Source organism: Hyla sarda, chromosome 5, assembly GCF_029499605.1.
Source record: "Hyla sarda isolate aHylSar1 chromosome 5, aHylSar1.hap1, whole genome shotgun sequence".
NCBI classification, from domain to species: Eukaryota; Metazoa; Chordata; class Amphibia; order Anura; family Hylidae; genus Hyla; species Hyla sarda.
The window spans coordinates 169,481,665-169,505,939 of record NC_079193.1 but is presented as its reverse complement, the minus strand read 5'-3'; the positions used below and the strand labels follow the sequence as shown (position 1 = coordinate 169,505,939).

The 24,275-nt window shown below is 45.3% G+C and overlaps 1 protein-coding gene and 1 long non-coding RNA gene across 5 annotated transcripts in view; one reads left to right on the top strand and one right to left on the bottom strand.

Moving 5' to 3' along the window:
• Positions 1-24,275, bottom strand: part of LOC130273613 (uncharacterized) — a 102,112-nt gene that overhangs the window by 9,923 nt on the left and 67,914 nt on the right. The gene's annotated exons all lie outside the window — the stretch shown is intronic.
• The window catches only part of NOD1 (nucleotide binding oligomerization domain containing 1), an 81,266-nt gene continuing 62,483 nt past the window's right edge, over positions 5,493-24,275 (top strand). For 2 of the 3 annotated variants that reach the window (XM_056520701.1, XM_056520698.1), the window contains exon 1: positions 5,493-5,779. The gene's annotated coding sequence lies outside the window, so the exon portion shown is untranslated. The remainder of the gene's footprint in view (positions 5,780-24,275) is intronic. The other variant, XM_056520699.1, reaches the window with a different exon arrangement.

Genomic DNA, 24,275 nt, shown 5'->3' with positions numbered 1-24,275 from the left:
GCGCGCGGAAATGGGGGAGAAAGAAGTGAAGGGTTTTTCAGCTATTTCCGCGTGAATTCCGTGCGGAAACGATGTTGGGCGGAATTTTTTTTTACCATTGTCTTCTATTGATTTCTGCTAGCTGATTCCACTTGAAGAATGAACATGCTCATTCTTCAAGCGGAACGGAATTCAGCGTCGGAATTCCGCTAGCAGAATTTCGGCAGTGTGAACAGGACAGCGGAAAAAACATTAACCCCTTACCGCAAATGGACATTCATAAACGTCCTAAGTGCCGTCCCTGTCTATAACGCGGAGTCCCGGCGGGACCCCGCGTCATAGCGGGATGGTCCTGGCGCCTATTCACAGCCAGGGCCCGCGGCTAATAGCGCGCGGCCGCGATCGTTCGGCCACGCGCTATTAACCCTTCCAATGCGGCACTCAAAGCTGAGCGCCGCATCCAAAGTGAAACTATATGCTTCCCGGCTGCTCAGTCGGGCTGATCGGGGTCATCGCGATAAAATCGCGAGGCCCCGATCAGCTACCCGGAGAGAAGAAGGTCTCTTACCTTCTCCGGCGGCGTCCGGGCTCCGATTGATTACTCCCAGCCTGAGTTACAGGCTGGAGCAATCAATCACCGATTTCACTGATTGTTGCCATGGCCATGGCAACGGCAAAGCAGCAGTCTGTGAATGAAATCAGCCATTGCAAGCTGATAGGTCTCTATGGCACCTATCAGTTTGCAAAAAAAAAGTGTAAAAAAATAAAGTTAACCCTTTCAGGTATTCCCTTCTGAATTAATAGTTTAAATCACCCGGCATTTCCTAGTAACAAAATAAAACAGAGTAAATAAAAATACACATATGTGGTATCACCGCGTGCAGAAATGTCCGAATTATAAAAATATACTGCTTTTTAAACCGCACGTTCAATGGCGTACACGCAAAAAAATTCCAAAGTCCAAAATAGCGCATTTTTTATCACTTTTTATAGCACTAAAAAGTCTGATCAGAGCAAAAATGGTACCGCTAAAAACTTCAGATCACGGCTCAAAAAATGAGCCCTCATAACCCCCTGAACGCAGAAAAATAGAAAAGTTATAGGGCTCAGAAAATGACAATTTTAAACGTATACATTTTCCGTGCATGTAGTTATGATTTTTTTCTGAAGTAATACACAATCAAACCTATATAAGTAGGGTATCATTTTAACCGTATGGACCTACAGAATAAAGATAAGGTGTCATTTTTACCGAAAAATGTACTGTGTAGAAACGGAAGCCCCCAAAATTTACAAAATTGCATTTTTTCTTCAAGTTTGTCGCACAATGAATTTTTTTTCTGTTTTGCCGTGGATTTTTTGGTAAAATGACTAATGTCACTGTAAAGTAGCATTGGTGGCACAAAAAATAAGCCATAATACAGATTTTTAGGTGTAAAATTTTAAGGGTTATGATTTTTTAAAGGCAAGGAGGAAAAAACGAAAATGCAAAAACGTGAAATCACTCAGTCCTTAAGGGGTTAAAGTCAATGGGCAGAGGAGATGTGAATTAATTTGGAGTGGAGAATTCAAGAGGAATTACTCAAGTAAATTCCTCTTGAATTACTCCGTGTGAATGCACCCTAAGGGTGAATGGGGCTGTCTAGGTCAGCCCTATTCACCCTTTTTTCCCCGGGTCACCAGGTCATTAGAGACCTGATTGACCCGGAATAGCTGCAAATTGCCTGTTTGAATTGAAATGGGGGGTTCCCAGGACCCCCCAAGGGGTTTGCACGGGTTGCCTGCTGATAGATCGCCGGGCGGGGACCGGCATTCCCACGGGTGTACCCATACGTCCTCAGTCCTTAAGGACTTTAAAACGGGGGCGTATGGATACGCCCAGTGTCCTTAGGAGGTTAAGCAAATTTCTGATATAAATGCCTACCTAATAAGTAGAGATGAGCGAAGTTATAGCAATTCGATCCGTCAGGAACCACGCAGCTCGGCAGTTGCTGACTTTAGCCTGCATAAATGAGTTCAGCTTTCAGGTGCTCCGGTGGGCTGGAGACTGTCTCCTAAGACTGTATCCCACCTTTTCCAGCCCACCCGAGCACCTGAAAGCTGAACTAATTTATGCAGGCTAAAGTCAGCAACTGCCGAGCTGCATGGTTCCTGACGAATTGAATTGCTGTAAGTTCACTCATCTCTACTAATAAGTCATGAGAATTCCGCCACCTAGTTCCTCCAGCAGGTCATGTTTTCAGGATATCCTTTGTCTTTCACAGGTGATATAATTATGCTCAAGGCATCGCCACAGTAAAATCACCTGTGAAAGACTAAGGGGAGATTTATCAAAACCTGTGCAGAGAAAATGTTGTCCAGTTGCCCATAACAACCAATCAGATCGCTTCTTTCATTTTTCACAGGTATTTAAAAAAATGAAAGAAGCAGGCTGATTGGTTGCTATGGGCAACTCAACAACTTTTCCTTTGGACGGGTTTAAATCTCCAAGGGTCTATTCACAAGGCAGAAATTCCGCCTCAAATTAAAACCCATAGACTTCTATGGGATACCGCATGCCCATTCACACTTCCGAACTTCCGCTTGCGGAAATTCAGAAGTTTAAATGGGAGTGCGGAATCCCATAGAATTCTATGGGCTTTAATTTGAGGCGGAATTCTGCAAGCGGAAATTTTGCCATGTGAATGGACCCTAAGGCTGGGTTCACACTGTGGAATTTCTGGGCAGAATTTGTGCCGGAGATCGAGCCGGCGGCACTAAGACCACACGGACTACATTTCCGTCCCCATAGATGGCAATGTATTTCTGAGCAGTTCTCCAAAAAGATCAACCCAGAAATGTATTGCCGTTTATGGGGACGGCAATGCAGTCCGTCAGGTCCTAGTGCCGCACACTCGATCTCCGGCAGAAATTCTACCCGGAGATTCCGCAGTATGAACCCAGCCTAAGGGAATCCTGAAAACGTGACCTGTTGGGAGGACTTGAGGACCGCACTTGGGAATCACTGGTGTAATGAGAAAAATATTTGCACCACAAATGCTTGCACCACACTTTTATTAAATCTCTCCCAGCTGATTTTGCACAAAATTCCTGCACGGTTTTTCATAGCAATTCCATCCCAGGTGCATTTACCCGTAATCCCTTCAGTACGGTAGAGTAGACAACAAAAATTGTTAATATTAACCAAGGGAAACATTACCTAACAGCTCTTCCCTCTTGCACAAGGGTCTATTCTTACCTTATGAGATAAATAAAGAACAAATAGAAGAAACTAGCTTAATTTAGTCACCATTCTATTGCTGTATGATGGCATTATTCAGTTACTGTATAGCAGCATTATTCACTTTTCAATGGCGTTATTCACTATGGCTATGTTCCATGGGATGAATAAGTTGCAGATACTGTGCAGAAGAAAATCTGCAGCTCCACACCAAAAAAACGATTTAAAATCCACAGTTGCAGATTTGCGGTGGATTTTGGTGCAAAAACAATGCAGATTTTCTGGTTGTGAACAGTATAGCTGTATTGTTTATCTCCTGTATGGTGGTTTTAATCATAATAGGATGTAGTATTCATGTATTGTATGGTGGTTTTCACTGTATTCTGTGATAGTGTAGCAATATTACTGATTAACAGGTGATTTTATTAATTGTATTTAGTATGGTGGGATTATTTATTATCTGTACATGTACAGTGGTTTTGATTGTATTTAGTTACTGTGTATGGCGGTAATAATGATATTTTTATTCATTTACTGCACTGTTTTTTTTTAACCTTTTTTTGTTACAATATATTATTCATCTACTGTATGGTTATTTTAATATTTATTTTCAGTTACAGGATATGGATATCCATTTACTGTATGGTGGTTTTAATACTTTTATTTAATATAGTGTTATTATTCATTTACTGTATTGTGGTTTTATTTAATATAGTGTTACAGTGATCCCTCAACTTACAATGGCCTCAACATACAATAGTTTCAACATACAATGGTCTTTTCTGGACCATTGTAAGTTGAAACCAGACTCAACATACAATGCTACAGACAGTCCAGATCTGTGAAACGTGTCAATGGCTGGAAGAACCGACCAATCAGAATGGGCATTCACTGGTAAAACACCTGTATTACTGAAGTGCATGCACTGACTGATGTCTGTTAGCGCCCCCTATAGTACAGGAAGGTATTACTTGTTCTGTACACTTTACCAGTACCAGGGTTACCTGCTCCTTTGGACACCAGGTGAGGGCGGCTCCATGTTACTTTTTTAGGACACTGCGTGTACTCTACAGGACCCTGAAGAAACTCCTGTCCTCTACACAGACCAGTGTTTCCCAAGCAGGGTGCCCCCAGCTGTTGCAAAACTACAACTCCCAGCATGCCCGGACAGCCAAAGGCTGTCCGGGCATGCTGGGAGTTGTAGTTTTGCAACAGCTGGGGGCACCCTGCTTGGGAAACACTGACATAGACAGTGATTACAGCTCCCAGCATATCTTTCTTACTTTTATATGTAAGGATTTGCTTTATCTATATTAGTTATCTACTTCTTTTTCTTTGATCCTCACTTTTTTCTATTTTTGGATGACATTTTGGTGCCTTTAGAACCAATTACCAGGTTTCCATAGAGTTCTGGTCTCAACATACAATGGTTTCAACATACAATGGTCGTCCTGGAACCAATTAATATTGTAACTTGAGGGATCACTGTATTCATTTACTGTATTGTGGTTTTAATTGTTTAATTTTGTTACAGTATGGAAGTGCTGTAGTGATTTACTGTATGGTGGTTTCAATTGTTTTATTCCATTACAGGGTGGGGATATTATCCAGTTACTATATGGTGGTTTTGATAATTTTATTAAATATAGTGGTATTATTCCTTTACTTCTATTGAGGTTTAAATTGTTTAATTTAGTTACAGTATGGTGGTTATGTCAGACTTTAGAGTGTGGTTTTGTTTTATTCCATTACAAAATGGTGATATTATTCATTTACTGTATGGTGGTTTTGTTTTGTTTTATTCAATTACTGTATGGCAGTGTTTCCCATCCAGGGTGCTTCGAGCTGTGGCAAAACTACAACTCCCAGCATGCCCGGACAGCCAAAGGCTGTCCGGGCATGCTGGGAGTTGTAGTTTTGCAACAGCTCGAGGCACCCTGGTTGGGAAATGCTGCTGTATGATGATATTATTCATTTACTTTAAGGTGATATTGTTTTTTTTTCCATGAAAGTACTGTATGGCAGTATTATTTATTTACTGTATGCTGTTTTGTTTTATTCCATTACTGTATCGTGATATCATTAATTTACTGTATGGTGGCATTGTTTTTTTTTCTCCCCATGAAAGGATGGCAGTATTATTCATTTACTGTATAGTTGGTAATATTTAGTTGAGTGGCACTTTTTCATGTAATTTCTCCTGTATGAAGCCTGCTATTCACAGCTGCATTTCCCCGCTATTTCACCACCACCAGAGTTTCTCCCGGTAAGGTTCCCAGTAAGCATGCGCAGTTGCAGTGGGCGGGAAAAGAATGTTGGCATTGTGACAGCTGACATTTCTCTGACAAGTAGCGAGTAGTGCTGAGGTCCGAATGATCGCGGTAATGGGCGCAGTCCTGGCTGCCTTGAGGTGACTACCGCATTCTGTCATGCTCTCTCCTCATCACTGAGCTGTAGTTTTGCTACTTTACGGCAGAGACAGAGTTGCAGAACTTGTTTTCGTTACTTTGTCAGCCTTGCGATTTTAAGTAGTATGGATACCTCATCCCCGGCCGGCCGATTCCGGGACATGTGATGGCAGTAAGTACTCTTCTCACTGTTGTGTGCGGATGATACATTGTTCCTTATGACTCGCCATGATGCCAGCCTTCTGTACATACAGGAGTGAACAGTGACTGAGGTATATGTGACTGGTGTGGGGACTAGGAAGTGTGAAGCACTAAGGCAGGGGTCTCAAACTTAAATTATCTGGGGTCCACTGGAGGTAGTGGCTGGGTGAGGCTGGGCCGCTTGCGCCCCTCACATATAATGCCCCATCATGTGCCCCTCATATAATGCCCCCATCATGTGCCCCTCTCATATAATTCCCCATCATGTGCCCCTCACATATAATGCCTCCATCAAGTGCCCCTCACATATAATGCCCCCGTCATGTGCCTCTCACATATAATTCCCCATCATGTGCCCCTCACATATAATGCCTCCATCAAGTGCCCCTCACATATAATGCCCCCGTCATGGGCCTCTCACATATAATTCCCCATCATGTGCCCCTCACATATAATGCCTCCATCAAGTGCCCCTCACATATAATGCCTCCATCAAGTGCCCCTCACATATAATGCCTCCATCAAGTGCCCCTCACATATAATGCCCCCATCATGCGCCCCTCATCATCCACCAGCAGTAGCACCCCCATTAGAGAGGAGCAAACTTAAAGTGATTTGATTCGTCACAAACTTCTCAGCTCGGCAGTTGCTGACTTTAGCCTGCATAAATTAGTTCAGCTTTCAGGTGATCCGGTGGGATGGAGACTCTCTCCTAGGACTGCATCCACCTTTTCCAGTCCACCAGAGCACCTGAAAGCTGAACTCATTTATGCAGGCTTAAGTCAGCAACTGCCGAGCTGAGAAGTTCTTGGTGAATCGAATTACTGTAAGTTCGCTCCTCTCTAACCCCCATCATCCGCCAGTAACACCCCCCCGCATTACCCCTACCCCCTGTGGTAATAGCATGAGCTGACTGATGATGGTGGTGCTACTGCTGGGGGGAGCATTAGGTAGGCAGCAGTTTCCCCACATTAGGAAGGTAGAAGTTTCCCCACATTAGGTAGCATAGTTTCCCCACATTAGGTAGCAGGAGCACAGTTTTCCCACATTAGGTAGCATAGTTTCCCCCACATTAGGTAGCCGCAGCACATATTCCCCACATTAGGTAGCCGCAGCACATATTCCCCACATTAGGTAGCCGCAGCACAGATTCCCCACATTAGGTAGCCTTAGCACAGTTTCCCAAAATTAAGTAGCCGTAGCACAGTTTCCCTACATTAGGTAGCGCAGCACAGTTTCCCCACATTAGGTAGCGCAGCACAGTTTCCCCACATTAGGTAGCCTTAGCACAGATTCCCCACATTAGGTAGCCTTAGCACAGATTACCCACATTAGGTAGCCTTAGCACAGTTTCCCCACATTAGCTAGCCTTAGCACAGATTCCCCACATTAGGTAGCTTTAGCACAGATTCCCTATTTAGGTAGCCGTAGCATAGATTCCCCACATTAGGTAGCCGTAGCATAGATTCCCCACATTAGGTAGCCGTAGCACAGGTTCCCCACATTAGGTAGCCGTAGCACAGATTCCCCACATTAGGTAGCCTTAGCACAGATTCCCCACATTAGTTAGCGCAGCACAGTTTCCCCACATTAGGTAGTTGTAGCACAGTTTCCCTACATTAGGTAGTTGTAGCACAGTTTCCCTACATTAGGTAGTTGTAGCACAGTTTCCCTACATTAGGTAGTTGTAGCACAGTTTCCCTATATTAGGTAGCCTTAGCACAGATTCCCCACATTAGGTAGCGCAGCACAGTTTACCCACATTAGGTAGTTGTAGCACAGTTTGCCTACATTAGGTAGTTGTAGCACAGTTTCCCTACATTAGGCAGTTGTAGCACAGTTTCCCTACATTAGGTAGCCTTAGTGTCACGATGCCGGCTGGCAGGTAGTGGATCCTCTGTGCCAGAGAGGGATTGGCGTGGACCGTGCTAGAGGATCGGTTCTAAGTCACTACTGGTTTTCACCAGAGCCCGCCGCAAAGCGGGATGGTCTTGCTGCGGCGGTAGTGACCAGGTCGTATCCCCTAGCAACGGCTCAACCTCTCTGGCTGCTGAAGATAGGCGCGGTACAAGGGAGTAGACAGAAGCAAGGTCGGACGTAGCAGAAGGTCGGGGCAGGCAGCAAGGATCGTAGTCAGGGGCAACGGCAGAAGGTCTGGAATCACAGGCAAGGAACACACAAGGAACGCTTTCACTGGCACTAGGGCAACAAGATCCGGCGAGGGAGTGAAGGGGAAGTGAGGTGATATAGGGAAGTGCACAGGTGTAAACACTAATTGGAACCACTGCACCAATCAGCGGTGCAGTGGCCCTTTAAATCGCAAAGACCCGGCGCGCGCGCGCCCTAGGGAGCGGGGCCGCGCGCGCCGGGACAGAACTGACGGGGAGCGAGTAAGGTACGGGAGCCGGGGTGCGCATCGCGAGCGGGCGCTACCCGCATCGCGAATCGCATCCCGGCCGGAGGTGGTAACGCAGCGCCCCGGGTCCGTGGAACCGACCGGGGCGCTGCAGTGAGGGAAGTGTAGCGAGCGCTCCGGGGAGGAGCGGGGACCCGGAGCGCTCGGCGTAACAGTACCCCCCCCCTTGGGTCTCCCCCTCTTCTTGGGGCCTGAGAACCTGAGGATCAGACTTTTGTCCAGGATATTGTCCTCAGGTTCCCAGGACCTCTCTTCTGGACCACAACCCTCCCAATCCACTAAAAAAAAAGTTCTTCCCCTGACCTTTTTAGAGGCCAAAATCTCTTTGACAGAGAAGATGTCCGAGGAGCCGGAAACAGGAGTGGGAGGAACAGATTTAGGAGAAAAACGGTTGAGGATGAGAGGTTTAAGAAGAGAGACGTGAAAGGCATTAGGGATACGAAGAGAAGGAGGAAGAAGAAGTTTGTAAGAGACAGGATTAATTTGACACAAAACTTTAAAAGGACCAAGATAGCGTGGTCCCAACTTATAGCTCGGGACACGGAAACGGACATATTTAGCGGAGAGCCATACCTTGTCTCCAGGGGAAAAAATGGGAGGAGCTCTTCTTTTCTTATCTGCGAATCTCTTCATGCGAGAAGAAGCCTGTAAGAGAGAATTTTGGGTCTCTTTCCATATGGTGGAAAGATCACGAGAAATTTCATCCACAGCGGGCAGACCAGAGGGCAAGGGGGTAGGGAGGGGGGGAAGAGGGTGACGGCCGTACACCACGAAAAACGGAGATTTGGAGGAAGATTCAGAGATTCTGAAATTATACGAGAATTCGGCCCAAGGTAGAAGATCTGCCCAGTCATCCTGGCGGGAGGAAACAAAATGTCGTAAATAGTCACCCAAGATCTGGTTAATTCTCTCTACTTGTCCATTGGATTGAGGATGGTATGCAGAAGAAAAATTTAATTTAATCTTGAGTTGTTTACAGAGAGCCCTCCAGAATTTAGACACAAATTGGACGCCTCTATCCGAGACGATCTGTGTAGGCAACCCGTGAAGACGAAAAATGTGTACAAAAAATTGTTTAGCCAACTGAGGCGCTGAAGGAAGACCAGGAAGAGGGATGAAATGTGCCATTTTGGAGAATCGATCAACGACCACCCAAATAACAGTGTTGCCATGGGATGGGGGTAAGTCAGTAATAAAATCCATACCAATCAGAGACCAAGGTTGTTCGGGGACAGGTAGAGGATGAAGAAAACCAGCGGGCTTCTGGCGAGGAGTCTTATCCCGGGCACAGATAGTGCAGGCTCGCACAAAGTCCACCACATCAGTCTCTAGAGTCGGCCACCAATAGAAGCGAGAGATGAGTTGCACAGATTTCTTGATGCCCGCATGACCTGCGAGATGGGAGGAGTGACCCCATTTGAGGATCCCAAGGCGTTGGCGTGGAGAAACAAAGGTCTTTCCTGGAGGAGTTTGCCTGATGGAGGCTGGAGAAGTGGAAATCAGGCAGTCAGGAGGAATGATGTGTTGAGGAGAGAGTTCAATTTCAGAGGCATCTGAGGAACGAGAGAGAGCATCGGCCCTAATGTTTTTATCAGCAGGCCGAAAGTGAATTTCAAAATTAAATCGGGCAAAGAACAGAGACCACCTGGCCTGACGAGGATTCAGCCGTTGGGCAGACTGGAGGTAGGAGAGGTTCTTGTGATCGGTGTAAATAATAACTGGAAATCTTGATCCCTCCAGCAGATGCCTCCATTCCTCAAGTGCTAATTTAATGGCTAGAAGCTCTCGATCCCCGATGGAGTAGTTCCTCTCCGCCGGAGAGAAGGTCCTGGAAAAAAAACCACAAGTAACAGCATGCCCGGAAGAGTTTTTTTGTAGAAGGACAGCTCCAGCTCCCACTGAGGAGGCATCAACCTCCAATAGGAAGGGTTTAGATGGGTCAGGTCTGGAGAGCACGGGAGCCGAAGAAAAGGCAGACTTGAGTCGTTTAAAGGCGTCTTCCGCTTGAGGAGGCCAAGACTTGGGATCGGCATTTTTTTTTGTTAAAGCCACAATAGGAGCCACAATGGTAGAAAAATGTGGAATAAATTGCCTGTAATAATTGGCGAACCCCAAAAAACGTTGGATGGCACGGAGTCCGGAGGGGCGTGGCCAATCTAAGACGGCAGAGAGTTTATCTGGGTCCATTTGTAGTCCCTGGCCAGAGACCAAGTATCCTAGAAAAGGAAGAGATTGGCATTCAAACAGACATTTCTCTATTTTGGCATAGAGTTGATTATCACGAAGTCTCTGAAGAACCATACGGACATGCTGGCGGTGTTCTTCAAGATTGGCAGAAAAAATCAGGATATCGTCCAGATATACAACAACACAGGAGTATAGTAGATCACGAAAAATTTCATTAACAAAGTCTTGGAAGACGGCAGGGGCGTTGCATAGACCAAAGGGCATGACCAGATACTCAAAGTGTCCATCTCTGGTGTTAAATGCCGTTTTCCATTCATCCCCCTCTCTGATGCGGATGAGATTATAAGCACCTCTTAAGTCCAGTTTGGTAAAAATATGGGCACCTTGGAGACGATCAAAGAGTTCAGAGATGAGGGGTAGGGGGTAGCGGTTCTTAACCGTGATTTTATTAAGACCGCGGTAGTCAATGCAAGGACGTAGAGAGCCATCTTTTTTGGACACAAAGAAAAATCCGGCTCCGGCAGGAGAGGAGGATTTACGGATAAAGCCCTTTTTTAAATTTTCTTGGACGTATTCAGACATGGCAAGAGTCTCTGGGACGGACAGAGGATAGATTCTGCCCCGGGGTGGAGTAGTGCCCGGGAGGAGGTCAATGGGACAATCATAAGGCCTGTGAGGAGGTAGAGTCTCAGCTTGTTTTTTGCAAAAAACGTCCGCAAAGTCCATATAGGCCTTAGGGAGACCGGTTACATGAGGAAGCACAGGGACACGGCAAGGTTTACTGGGAACCGGTTTTAAGCAGTCCTTGGAACAAGAGGGCCCCCAACTCTTGATCTCCCCAGTGGACCAATCCAGGATTGGGGAATGGAGTTGAAGCCAGGGAAGTCCAAGAAGGATTTCAGAAGTGCAATTGGGGAGGACCAACAGTTCAATCCTCTCGTGATGAGATCCGATGCACATTAGAAGGGGCTCCGTGCGGAAACGTATAGTACAGTCCAATCTTTCATTGTTTACACAATTGATGTAGAGGGGTCTGGCGAGACTGGTCACCGGGATGTTGAACCTGTTGACGAGAGAGGCTAAGATGAAATTTCCTGCAGATCCAGAGTCCAAGAAGGCCACAGCAGAGAAGGAGAAGGCAGAGGCAGACATCCGCACAGGCACAGTAAGACGTGGAGAAGCAGAGTAGACATCAAGGACTGTCTCACCTTTGTGCGGAGTCAGCGGACGTCTTTCCAGGCGGGGAGGACGGATAGGACAATCCTTCAGGAAGTGTTCGGTACTAGCACAGTACAGGCAGAGATTCTCCATGCGGCGTCGTGTCCTCTCTTGGGGTGTCAGGCGAGACCGGTCGACCTGCATAGCCTCCACGGCGGGAGGCACAGGAACAGATTGCAGGGGACCAGAGGAGAGAGGAGCCGGGGAGAAGAAACGCCTCGTGCGAACAGAGTCCATATCCTGGCGGAGCTCCTGACGCCGTTCGGAAAAACGCATGTCAATGCGAGTGGCAAGATGGATGAGTTCATGTAGGTTAGCAGGGATTTCTCGTGCGGCCAGAACATCTTTAATGTTGCTGGATAGGCCTTTTTTAAAGGTCGCGCAGAGTGCCTCATTATTCCAGGATAATTCTGAAGCAAGGGTACGGAACTGTACGGCATACTCGCCAACGGAAGAATTACCCTGGACCAGGTTCAACAGGGCAGTCTCAGCAGAAGAGGCTCGGGCAGGTTCCTCAAAGACACTTCGAATTTCCGAGAAGAAGGAGTGTACAGAGGCAGTGACGGGGTCATTGCGGTCCCAGAGCGGTGTGGCCCAAGCCAGGGCTTTTCCAGACAGCAGGCTGACTACGAAAGCCACCTTAGACCTTTCAGTGGGGAACTGGTCCGACATCATCTCCAAGTGTAATGAACATTGGGAAAGAAAGCCACGGCAAAACTTAGAGTCCCCATCAAATTTATCCGGCAAGGATAGTCGTATTCCAGAAGCGGCCACTCGCTGCGGAGGAGGTACAGGAGCTGGCGGAGGAGATGATTGCTGGAGCTGTGGTAGTAACTGTTGTAGCATAACAGTCAGTTGAGACAGCTGTTGGCCTTGTTGCGCAATCTGTTGTGACTGCTGGGCGACCACCGTGGTGAGGTCAGCGACAACTGGCAGAGGAACTTCAGCGGGATCCATGGCCGGATCTACTGTCACGATGCCGGCTGGCAGGTAGTGGATCCTCTGTGCCAGAGAGGGATTGGCGTGGACCGTGCTAGAGGATCGGTTCTAAGTCACTACTGGTTTTCACCAGAGCCCGCCGCAAAGCGGGATGGTCTTGCTGCGGCGGTAGTGACCAGGTCGTATCCCCTAGCAACGGCTCAACCTCTCTGGCTGCTGAAGATAGGCGCGGTACAAGGGAGTAGACAGAAGCAAGGTCGGACGTAGCAGAAGGTCGGGGCAGGCAGCAAGGATCGTAGTCAGGGGCAACGGCAGAAGGTCTGGAATCACAGGCAAGGAACACACAAGGAACGCTTTCACTGGCACTAGGGCAACAAGATCCGGCGAGGGAGTGAAGGGGAAGTGAGGTGATATAGGGAAGTGCACAGGTGTAAACACTAATTGGAACCACTGCACCAATCAGCGGTGCAGTGGCCCTTTAAATCGCAAAGACCCGGCGCGCGCGCGCCCTAGGGAGCGGGGCCGCGCGCGCCGGGACAGAACTGACGGGGAGCGAGTAAGGTACGGGAGCCGGGGTGCGCATCGCGAGCGGGCGCTACCCGCATCGCGAATCGCATCCCGGCCGGAGGTGGTAACGCAGCGCCCCGGGTCCGTGGAACCGACCGGGGCGCTGCAGTGAGGGAAGTGTAGCGAGCGCTCCGGGGAGGAGCGGGGACCCGGAGCGCTCGGCGTAACACTTAGCACAGTTTCCCCACATTAGGAAGTTGTAGCACAGTTTCCCCACATTAGGTAGCCTTAACACAGATTCCCCACATTAGGTAGCCTTAACACAGATTCCCCACATTAGGTAGCCGTAGCACAGATTCCCCACATTAGGTAGCCGTAGCACAGATTCCCCACATTAGGTAGCCTTAGCACAGTTTCCCTACATTAGATAGCGCAGCACAGTTTCCCCACATTAGGTAGTTGTAGCATGTGAACATGCCCTTAACCTCTTAAGGACGAAGCCCATTTTGACCTTAAAGACTATGTGATTTTTTGTTTTTGCATTTTCGTTTTAATGCTTTGAATTTTGTACCTACAGACCCATATGAGGGCTTCTGTTTGCGTCGCCAATTGTACTTTGTAATGACATCACTTGTTTTATAACAAAATCTGCGGAGGAAAAAAAACAAAAAACTTATTTGTGGGGTGAAATAATAAAACAAAACGCCATTTTATAAATTTTATGGCTTCCGATTCTACACAGTGCACTTTTCGGTAAATTTGAAACCTTATCTCTATTCTGTAGGTCCATACGTTTACAAGGATACCCAATTTATGTAGGATTTATTTTATTTTACTACTTTAAAAAATATCCTAACTACATGCATCAAAATTAGTATGTTTAAAATATTTTGATAGTTCGGACATTTACGCACATGGCGATACCACATATCTTTTATGATTAATTACATTATTTTATTTAAAAAATGGGGGGGGATTCAAATTTTTATTAGGAGGCTTATTCACATTTATTAACTTTTTTTTTTTTTTTTTTACACTTTTTACTTTTTTAGTCCCCATAGGGGGCTATACCATGCAATCTTTTGATTGCATACACTGATCAATGCTATGCCATAGCATAGCATTGATCAGTGTTATCGGCGTTCTGCTGCTCCAGCCTGCTGAGGATCACTGATCGGATGGCGAGGAAGCAGGTAAGGGACCTCCCGCTGTCCTCTCAGCTGATTGGGACATTTTTCATCGTAATGGTCCCAATCAGCTTCACTAAGCTGCCTGGATTGTTTTACTTTCATTTTAGACTTTCATCAAAGTTGATTGCAGCATCTAAAGGGTTAATGCCGGGCACACACTGTGCCCCTGTATAGTATACTGCCACGCACAGTGCCCCTGAATATTATACAGCTGCATACCATGCCCCAGAATATTAAACTGTTGCACACCGTGACCCTGGGTATAAAACTGTCACATGCCACATGCTGATCCCCATAAATATAATATGGCCAAACACTACCTTGAACCAAATAATTGTGCTACTGTGCTCCCCAATGTACAGGTAATGTATCCTCCTAATTTACTGTGGCCCCAATGTACTGTGCCATGGTGCCCCCCCTTATGTACTGTGTCACTGTGCATTTAAATCATTGTTTCCCAACCTGTGAATCTCCAGCTGTTGCAAACTACAACTCCCATCATGCACAGACATAAGTTCACGATGAGAGCTGTAGTTCTGCAACAACTGGAGAACTACAGGTTGGGGATCATGAGTGTTCACCTAAAAAATGCTCCTGTCTCAGGTCCCGCACTGATCCTTTGCGTTCAATCAGGGAATAATATCTTGGGACACAGAATCTATTTATGTATTGATCAAGTATGCAACTAACATCAGCCACCAAATATTACGTTTTCAACATTTGATACATTTTTGGCACATTTTTGCAAGCTTGGGTGGATATATTCTTGTACATTTTTTTAAAGGAGAACTCCAGAATAGAAAAATTGTCCTCCATACTGCCGGCAGTAAAAAAAAATAAAAAATAGATACATACCTTCCTTTGCTCCCCCGGTGCCTTTGGTAAGCCACTCCAGTCTCCGCCGTGATCCTCTTCCTGGTTGCCGGTGGTCGGCCAGTCATACTGCACTCAGCCGGCAGCGAGGTCCCGACTCGGACGGCGTTAGGTTGAGCGGCAGTGTGACGTTTTCGGCCCCGGGACTTCGCTGTGGCTGGTGATTGGCTGAGTGCAGTATGACTTGCCGACCACCGGCAACCAGGAAGAGGATCGCGGCGGAGACCGAAGCGGGTTACCGGAGGCACTGGGGAGCGAAGGACAATTTTTCTATTCTGGAGTTCTCCTTTAAGTTCATTATATTATTTCTGTATTTACTAATAAAGTACACTGTATATGTAGGCTGCCAACAAGGCACTGTGGCATGTTTTGCATGACGTATATTATATACATTATCTACAAATAAATTATATAACTAATTTTATTTTGTGTATTGCTCGCATTTTATTTGTCAGAACACTTTTTAGAATATACCTAATGATATTTGACTAGTTCATTCAGACATCTTTGTTTATAGATTTTCCTATTCTTTATTCCCTTGGGTATTGGTGTAATTTTCAGTTAACCTTGGTGTGTCTGACCAATATTGTTGTGAACTGCACTCTTCTCTGTACTTCTACTGATAAAAATCGGTAGTAGATAGAAAGGTTGAGTGTTATAACCTGTCCATGTTCAATTTATCATAATAAAGTTGCGTGTTGAAAAATCCACTCATTTCATTGCTATGGTTTTTCTTTAACCCCTTACCCCTTAAGGGGTAAGGACTCAGGGTTTTTCCGTTTTTGCACTTTCGTTTTTTCCTCCTTACCTTTTAAAAATCATAACCCTTTCAATTTTCCACCTAAAAATCCATATTATGGCTTATTTTTTGCGTCGCCAATTCTACTTTGCAGTGACATTAGTCATTTTACCAAAAAATGCACGGCGAAACGGAAAAAAAAATAATTGTGCGACAAAATCGAAAAAAAAAACGCCATTTTGTAAATATTGGGGGCTTCCGTTTCTACGCAGTGCATATTTTGGTAAAAATGACACCTTATCATTATTCTGTAGGTCCATACGGTTAAAATGATACCCTACTTATATAGGTTTTATTTTGTCGCACTTCTGGAAAAAATCATAACTACATGCAGGAAAATTAATACATTTAAAATTGTCATCTTCTGACCCCTATAACTTTTTTATTTTTCCACGTACAGGGCGGTATGAGGGCTCATTTTTTCCGCCGTGATCTGAAGTTTTTATCGGTATGATTTTTGTTTTGATCAGACTTTTTGATCACTTTTTATTCATTTTTTTAATGTTATAAAAAGTGACCAAAATACGCTTTTTTGGACTTTGTAATTTTTTTGCGCGTACGCCATTGACCGTGCGGTTTAATTAATGATATATTTTTATAGTTCGGACATTTACGCACGCGGCAATACCACATATGTTTATTTATTTATTTTTTTACACTGTTTTATTTTTTTTATGGGAAAAGGGGGTGATTCAAACTTTTATTAGGGAAGGGGTTAAATGACCTTTATTAACACTTTTTTTTACATTTTTTTTGCAGTGTTATAGGTCCCATAGGGACCTATAACACTGCACACACTGATCTCCTATGCTGATCACTGGCGTGTATTAACACGCCTGTGATCAGTGTTATCAGTGCTTGACTGCTCCTGCCTGGATCTCAGGCACGGAGCAGTCATTCGTCGATCGGACACCGAGGAGGCAGGTAAGGGCCCTCCCGGTGTCCGTTCAGCTGTTCGGGACGCCGCGATTTCACCGCGGCGGTCCCGAACAGCCCGACTGAGCAGCCGAGTCACTTTCAGTTTCACTTTAGAAGCGGCGGTCATCTTTGACCGCCGCTTCTAAAGGGTTAATACCGCACATCGCCGCGATCGGCGATGTGTGGTATTAGCCGCGGGTCCCGGCCGTTGATGAGCGCCGGGACCGACGCGATATGATGCAGGATCGCGGCGCAATCCCGCTTCATATCGCGGGAGCCGGCGCAGGACGTAAATATACGTCCTGCGTCGTTAAGGGGCGTTTTTCAGTTTTAGCATTTTAGTCTTTTCCTCCTTTCCTTTTAAAAATCATAACCCTTTCAATTTTCCCCTTAAAAATCTATATGATGGCTTATTTTTCGCACCACCAATTCTACTTTGAAAAAAAAAAATAAAATCATTGTGCAACAAAATTGAAAAAAAACAAACAACAATACTCCATTTTGTTACTTTTTAGGGCTTCCATTTCTACGCAGTGCATTTTTCTGTAAAAAATGACACCTTCTCTTTATTCTGTAGGTCCATACGAAATAATACCCTACTTAGGGTGGGTTCACACTACCTTTTCTCCCATACGGGAGCACATATGGCAGGGGGGAGCTAAAACCTCGCGCTCCTGTATGCCTTCGTATGCGCTCCCGTATGTAATTCATTTCAATGAGCCGGCCGGAGTGAAACGTTCGGTCCGGTCGGCTCATTTTTGCGCCGTATGTGCTTTTACGACCGGACCTCAAACCGTGGTTGACCACAGTTTTAGGTCCGGTTGTAAAAGCGCATACGGCGCAAAAATGAGCCAACCGGACCGAACGTTTCACTCCGGCCGGCTCATTGAAATGAATTACATACGGGAGCGCATATGAAGGCATACGGGAGCACGAGGTTTTAGCTCCCCCCTGCCGTATGCGCTCCCGTATGGGAGAAAACGTAGTGTGAACCCAGCCTTATATAGGTTTGATTTTGTCTTCTGGAAAAAATCATAACTACATGCAGGAAAATTAATACGTTTAAAAATGTCCTCTTCTGACCCCTATAACTTTTTTTATTTTTTCACTTATGGGTATTTTTGAGGGCTCATATTTTGCGCCGTGATCTGAAGGTTTTATCGGTACCATTTTTGTTTTGATCGGACTATTAAATTGCTTTTTATTCATTTTTGTATGGTATAAAAAGTGACCAAAAATCAGCTATTTTGGACTTTGGAATTTTTTTTATGTGTACGCCATTGACCGTGCAGTTTAACTAATTATATATATATTTTTAGTTCGGACATTTACGCACACGGTGATACCACATGTTTATATTTATTTTAATTGACATAGTTTTTTTTTTTTATGGGAAAAGGGGCAGGGGGGGTCAGACTTTTATTAGGGAAGGGGTTAAATCACATTTATTAACACTTTTTTTTTACACTTTTTTGCAATGTTATAGCTCCCATAGGGGACTATAACATTGCACACACTGATTTCCTACACTGATCACTGCTATGCAATCGCATAACATTGATCAGTGTTATTGCCGCTCGACTGCTCCTGCCTGGATCTCCCCCTTGTGTCTGTGCAGCTGATCTGGACAGCGCGGTTTCACCGCAGTGGTCCCGATCAGCCGGACTGAACATTCGGTAAGGTTTCACTTTCATTTCAGATGCGGCGATCAACTGAAGGGTTAATACCGGGCATCACCACGATTGGTGATGTCTGGTATTATCCGCGGGTCCCGGCCATGAGGAACGACCCTATATGACGCTGGGTCACCACTTGACCCCGCGTTATATATCGCGGGAGACTGCGCAGGACGTAAATATATACATCCTGTGTCGTTAAGGGGTTATACTGGTCTAGAGCTGTTGACCCTTTAAAGTGTACCTGTCATTACAAAAACTTTTTATATAATGTAAAAAACAATATTATATGTATATTTATAATATACATTCGTTCAAAAATGTGTATATTGTTGTCCCTGCAGCTATTGACTGGGGTGGACAAGCCGAGCCTTGTGCACTGAGGACAAACAGGGCTCTGCGCACCAAGGTCAAATTGCTCTGTGCACCAAGGACAAGCAGGGCTCTGTGCACTGAGGATAAGCAGGGCTCTGTACACTGAGGATTAGCAGGGCTCTGTACACTGAGCAAAAGCAGGGCTCTGCGCACTGAGGACAAGCAGAGCTTTGTGCACTGAGGACAAACAGGGCTCTGCGCACCAAGGTCAAACAGGGCTCTGTGCACCAAGGACAAGCAGGGCTCTGTACACTGAGGACAAGCAGGGCTCTGTGCACTGAGGACATGCAGGGCTCTGTGCAGTGAGGAAAAGCAGGGCTAGGTGCACTGAGGACAAGCAGGGCTCTGTGTACTGAGGACAAGCAGGGCTCTGTACATGGAGGACAAGCAGGGTTCTTTGCACTGAGGACAAGCAGGGCTTTGTGCAGTGAGGACAAGCAGGGCTCTGTGCAGTGAGGACAAGCAGGGCTCTTTGTACTCAGGACAAGCAGGGCTCTATGCATGGAGGACAAGCAGGGTTCTGTGCACTGGGAACAAGCAGGGCTCTGTACACTGTGGACAAGCAGGGCTTGGTGACATACTCCCGGCTCACACACCTGTATGATTGACACACCAAGAGCCTACACCGAGCCCTACTTGTCCTGCCAATACTTCCTGTATTTGGTCTCCTCACAGAGGCACACATGCAATAGCTGCAGGGACAGCATTTTTTTCACCCCAAAATGTACACATTTTTAAACCAATGTATATTACAAATATACATTTAATGTTATTACATTATATAACATTTTTTGTAAATGACAGGTACACTTTAACAAAGCTCCAACAATATTACAGTTGTGAACACTTATTCAAAATACATAAGGTTATATCATTACCTCCCTCAGCCTTACCATGTGTCTGTTTCGGAGCAGTTTTCCATCTAGCTAATTTCTCTATATAAACCTAATCAAAACATTGATTTAACTTCAAACTACACTGCTCAAAAAAATAAAGGGAGCACTAAGATAAAACATCCTAGATCTGAATGAATGAACTAATCGTATGAAATACTTTCGTCTTTACATAGCTGAATGTGCTGACAACAAAATCACACAAAAATTATCAATGTAAATCTAATTTATCAACCCATGGAGGTCTGGATATGGAGTCACACTCAAAATCAAAGTGGAAAACCACACTACAGGCTGATCCAACTTTGATGTAATGTCATTAAAACAAGTCAAAATGAGGCTCAGTAGTGTGTGTGGCCTCCACGGGCCCGTATGACCTCCCTACAATGCCTGGGCATGTTCCTGGTGAGGTGGCGGATGGTCTCCTGAGGGATGTCCTCCCAGACCTGGACTAAAGCATCTGCCAACTACTGGACAGTCTGTGGTGCAATGTGACGTTGGTGGATGGAGCGAGACATGATGTCCCAGATGTGCTCATTCAGGTCTGGGGAATGGGTTGGCCACTCCATAGCATCAATGCCTTCCTCTTGCAGGAACTGCTGACACACTCCAGCCACATGAGGTCTAGCATTGTCTTGCTGCTGTAAGCACAACCCCCACCTGTGGACGTCGGGCCCTCATACCACCCTCATGGAGTCTGTTTCTGACCGTTTGAGTGGACACATGCACATTTGTGGCCTGCTGGAGGTCATTTTGCAGGGCTCTGGCAGTGTTCCTCCTCTTTACACAAAGGTGGAGGTTGCGGTCCTCAGGGGTGTTGAAATTTTATAAAAAAAAACTACTTGTCCACAGGACTAAAATGGAACAAAATCTACTTGTCCCTCATGACGATCCACTTGTCTGGGCCAATTTTCGCTTTTAGGTGCTCATTTTTTCCTCCTCGCCCTATAATAGCCATAACTACCTACTATAATGATACCTTTTAATTTTTCAATAACATATTCTCTGAACCAAAAAATATATATTAGGTGAAGTGAAATTGAAATAGTAAGAGAGAATTTTGCAGATTTGGTGGTTTTCTTTTCTACGCCGTTTACCTTGTGGTTGAGCTAACATGTTAGTTTCATACTTAAAGTCGCCTGATTACAGCAATAGCAGATTTTTATAGTTTACGTCATGTTTTAATAATTAAAAAAAAATTCTGAACTTTTTCAAATTTTTTTATTTGCCATTTTCTGACCCCTGTAGCTTTTTTTTCTTATACCAGGCTGTATGAGGGAAAATTTTTTGCGCCATAATCTGTTTTTTGTATCGGTACCATTTTGGTATTCATCTGACTTTTTAATCGCTTTTTACCTTTTTTGGGGGGGATATTATAAATATTGCAATTCTGTGGTTTAGTATTTTTCTTTTATATTTACCATACGGGATACATAATGTTATATTTTAATAGGTCGTACAATTACGCACAAAGCGATACCAAATATGTTTATTTTAATTATGTTTGCATGTTTTTATGTAGGAAAAGGGGGTGATTTGAACTTTTAACATGGAATTAGGGGTTAATGTGTGTCTTTTAAACTTTTATTAAAACTTTTTTTTTTTTTACACTTTATTAGACTTTTAGGAGGAATCATTAGATTCCTCATACAGATGAATAGAGTTCTATTGAACTCTATTAATCTGTGTGCTCTGTGATCCATTGATAGAGCCTAGTCCAGCCGGGCTCTATCAATGACAGAGCCACGGGACAGCAGGGAACAGAGATAGGCCCTCCGGCTACCTCTATAGTGGATTGTCCCCCCGCGATCACGCTGCGGGGGGGGGGGGGCGATCCACCCCACTAGCCCACCAGGGAGCATTCACAGGTCCCTTTAGACGCCGCTGTCAGCTTTGGGTTAATCGCCAGCCACGGCGATCGCTGCATGCTGGCTATTAGCGGCGGCCCCCGGCTACTGAAAACAGCCGGGGGCTGCAGAGTATGGAGCGGGCAGGAGTCCAGAGCCTGCTCCATACAGACTGCTGAGCACCGCATGCTGGCTATTAGCGGCGCTGTGAAGTGGAGACTTGCGCCCCGTGCAGACTTGCGTCCGCTCCTCCCCTCAGCTCTCCGAAGCTTTAGCTGTGTGGAGCGAAAGCAGAGGATGCAGGTCTGCACGGGGAGAAAGAAGGCAGAGCAGGGGAGATAGGACATACACAGCTTCTCATCTCCCCACCCCCTGCTCTGCATTCGGAGGACGCAAGTTTCCACAGCCGGGGGCTGCAGAGTATGGAGCGTGCACGAGTCAGGAGCCCGCTCCATACAGACTGCAGAGCGCCGCAGCGCTTGTCAGGTCCGGCCCTGCTTGCCCGAAGCCAGGCTAAGGGATGAAAAAATTCACCTGCCCGGCACCCAGAACTTCATGTCCCGGGCGTCGGGTGATAGGAATTCCACATCCCTGGGTCCTACTGCTGGTTGCCCTCCTACAGCCTCCTCCATGTCTCATGATGTACTGGCCTTTCTCCTGGTAGCGCCTCCATGCTCTGGACACTATGCTGACAGGAACAGCAAACCTTCTTGCCACAGCTTGCATTGATGTGCCATCTTGGATGAGCTGCACTACCTGAGCCACTTGTGTGGTGTTGTAGACTCCGTCTCATGCTACCACTAGAGTGAAAGCAACGCCAGCATTCAAAAGTGACCAAAACATCAGCCAGGAAGCATAGGAACTGAGAATTGGTCTGTGGTTACCACCTGCAGAACCACTCCTTTATTGGGGGTGTCTTGCTAATTGCCCATAATTTCCACCTGTTGTCTACTCCATTTGCACAACAACATGTGAAATTGATTGTCAATTGATTGAGTGGACAGTGTGATTTGACAGAATTGGGATTGACTTGGAGTTACATTGTGTTGTTTTTAAGTGTTCCCTTTATTTTTTTGAGCAGTGTATGTACCTTTATTTATTTGGTAACCTGAACTGTGCGTTTGAACATTACTTATCTTTTCCCACATTATTCTTTATTATTGTTTTCTTTGAATGACATTTTACACACATAAGCTGTAAGATGATGCTAACAGATCTAAAGTTTTAGAAACAGGTCAGGTTGAACGTTGACATATCTGTGTGGAATGCAGGAACCAGTTAGTCCAGCCTAAGACCCACCTTGAGCTTTTAAAGAATACTTGGCATAAAGGCAATAATACCAAAACTTCAGTAAGCGTTTCCACAGGATTTTGTTTGTTTTGAAGGCTGTGTGCTACTTTTTTGCACCTTTTGTTGTTCTTGAAGTATAATAAAACAATATATACAGTCATGGCCGTAAATGGTGCACCCGTGAAATTTTTCAAGAAAATTAAGTATTTCTCTCCGAAAAGGATTACAGTAACCCATGTTTTGCTATACAGATGTTTATTCCCTTTGCATGTACTGGAACTAAACCAAAAAAAGGAGGAAAAAAGCAAATTGGACATAATGTCACACCTAACTCCAAAAATGGGCTGGACAAAATGGCACCCTTTCAAAATTGTGGAAAAATAAGACTGTTTCAAGCATGTGATGCTCCTTTAACCCCTTAAGGACGCAGGACGTAAATGTACGTCCTGGTGAGGTGGTACTTAACGCACCAGGACGTACATTTACGTCCTAAGCATAACCGCGGGCATCGGAGCGATGCCCGTGTCATGCGCGGCTGATCCCGGCTGCTGATCGCAGCCAGGGACCCGCCGGCAATGGCCGACGCCCGCGATCTCGCGGGCGTCCGCCATTAACCCCTCAGGTGTCGGGATCAATACAGATCCCGGCATCTGCGGCAGTTCGCGATTTAAATGAACGATCGGATCGCCCGCAGCGCTGCTGCGGGGATCCGATCATTCATAACGCCGCACGGAGGTCCCCTCACCTTCCTCCGTGCGTCTCCCGGCGTCTCCTGCTCTGGTCTGTGATCGAGCAGACCAGAGCAGGAGCTGACCGATAATACTGATCTGTTCTATGTCCTATACATAGAACAGATCAGTATTAGCAATCATGGTATTGCTATGAATAGTCCCCTATGGGGACTATTCAAGTGTAAAAAAAAATGTTAAAAAATGTAAAAGTAAAAAAAAAGTGAAAAATCCCCTCCCCCAATAAAAAAGTAAAACGTCCGTTTTTTCCTATTTTACCCCCAAAAAGCGTAAAAAACATTTTTTATAGACATATTTGGTATCGCCGCGTGCGTAAATGTCCGAACTATTAAAATAAAATGTTAATGATCCCGTACGGTGAACGGCGTGAACGAAAAAAAATAAAAAAAGTCCAAAATTCCTACTTTTTTAATACATTTTATTAAAAAAAAAATTATAAAAAATGTATTAAAAGTTTTTTATATGCAAATGTGGTATCAAAAAAAAGTACAGATCATGGCGCAAAAAATGAGCCCCCATACCGCCACTTATACGGAAAAATAAAAAAGTTAGAGGTCATCAAAATAAAGAGATTATAAACGTACTAATTT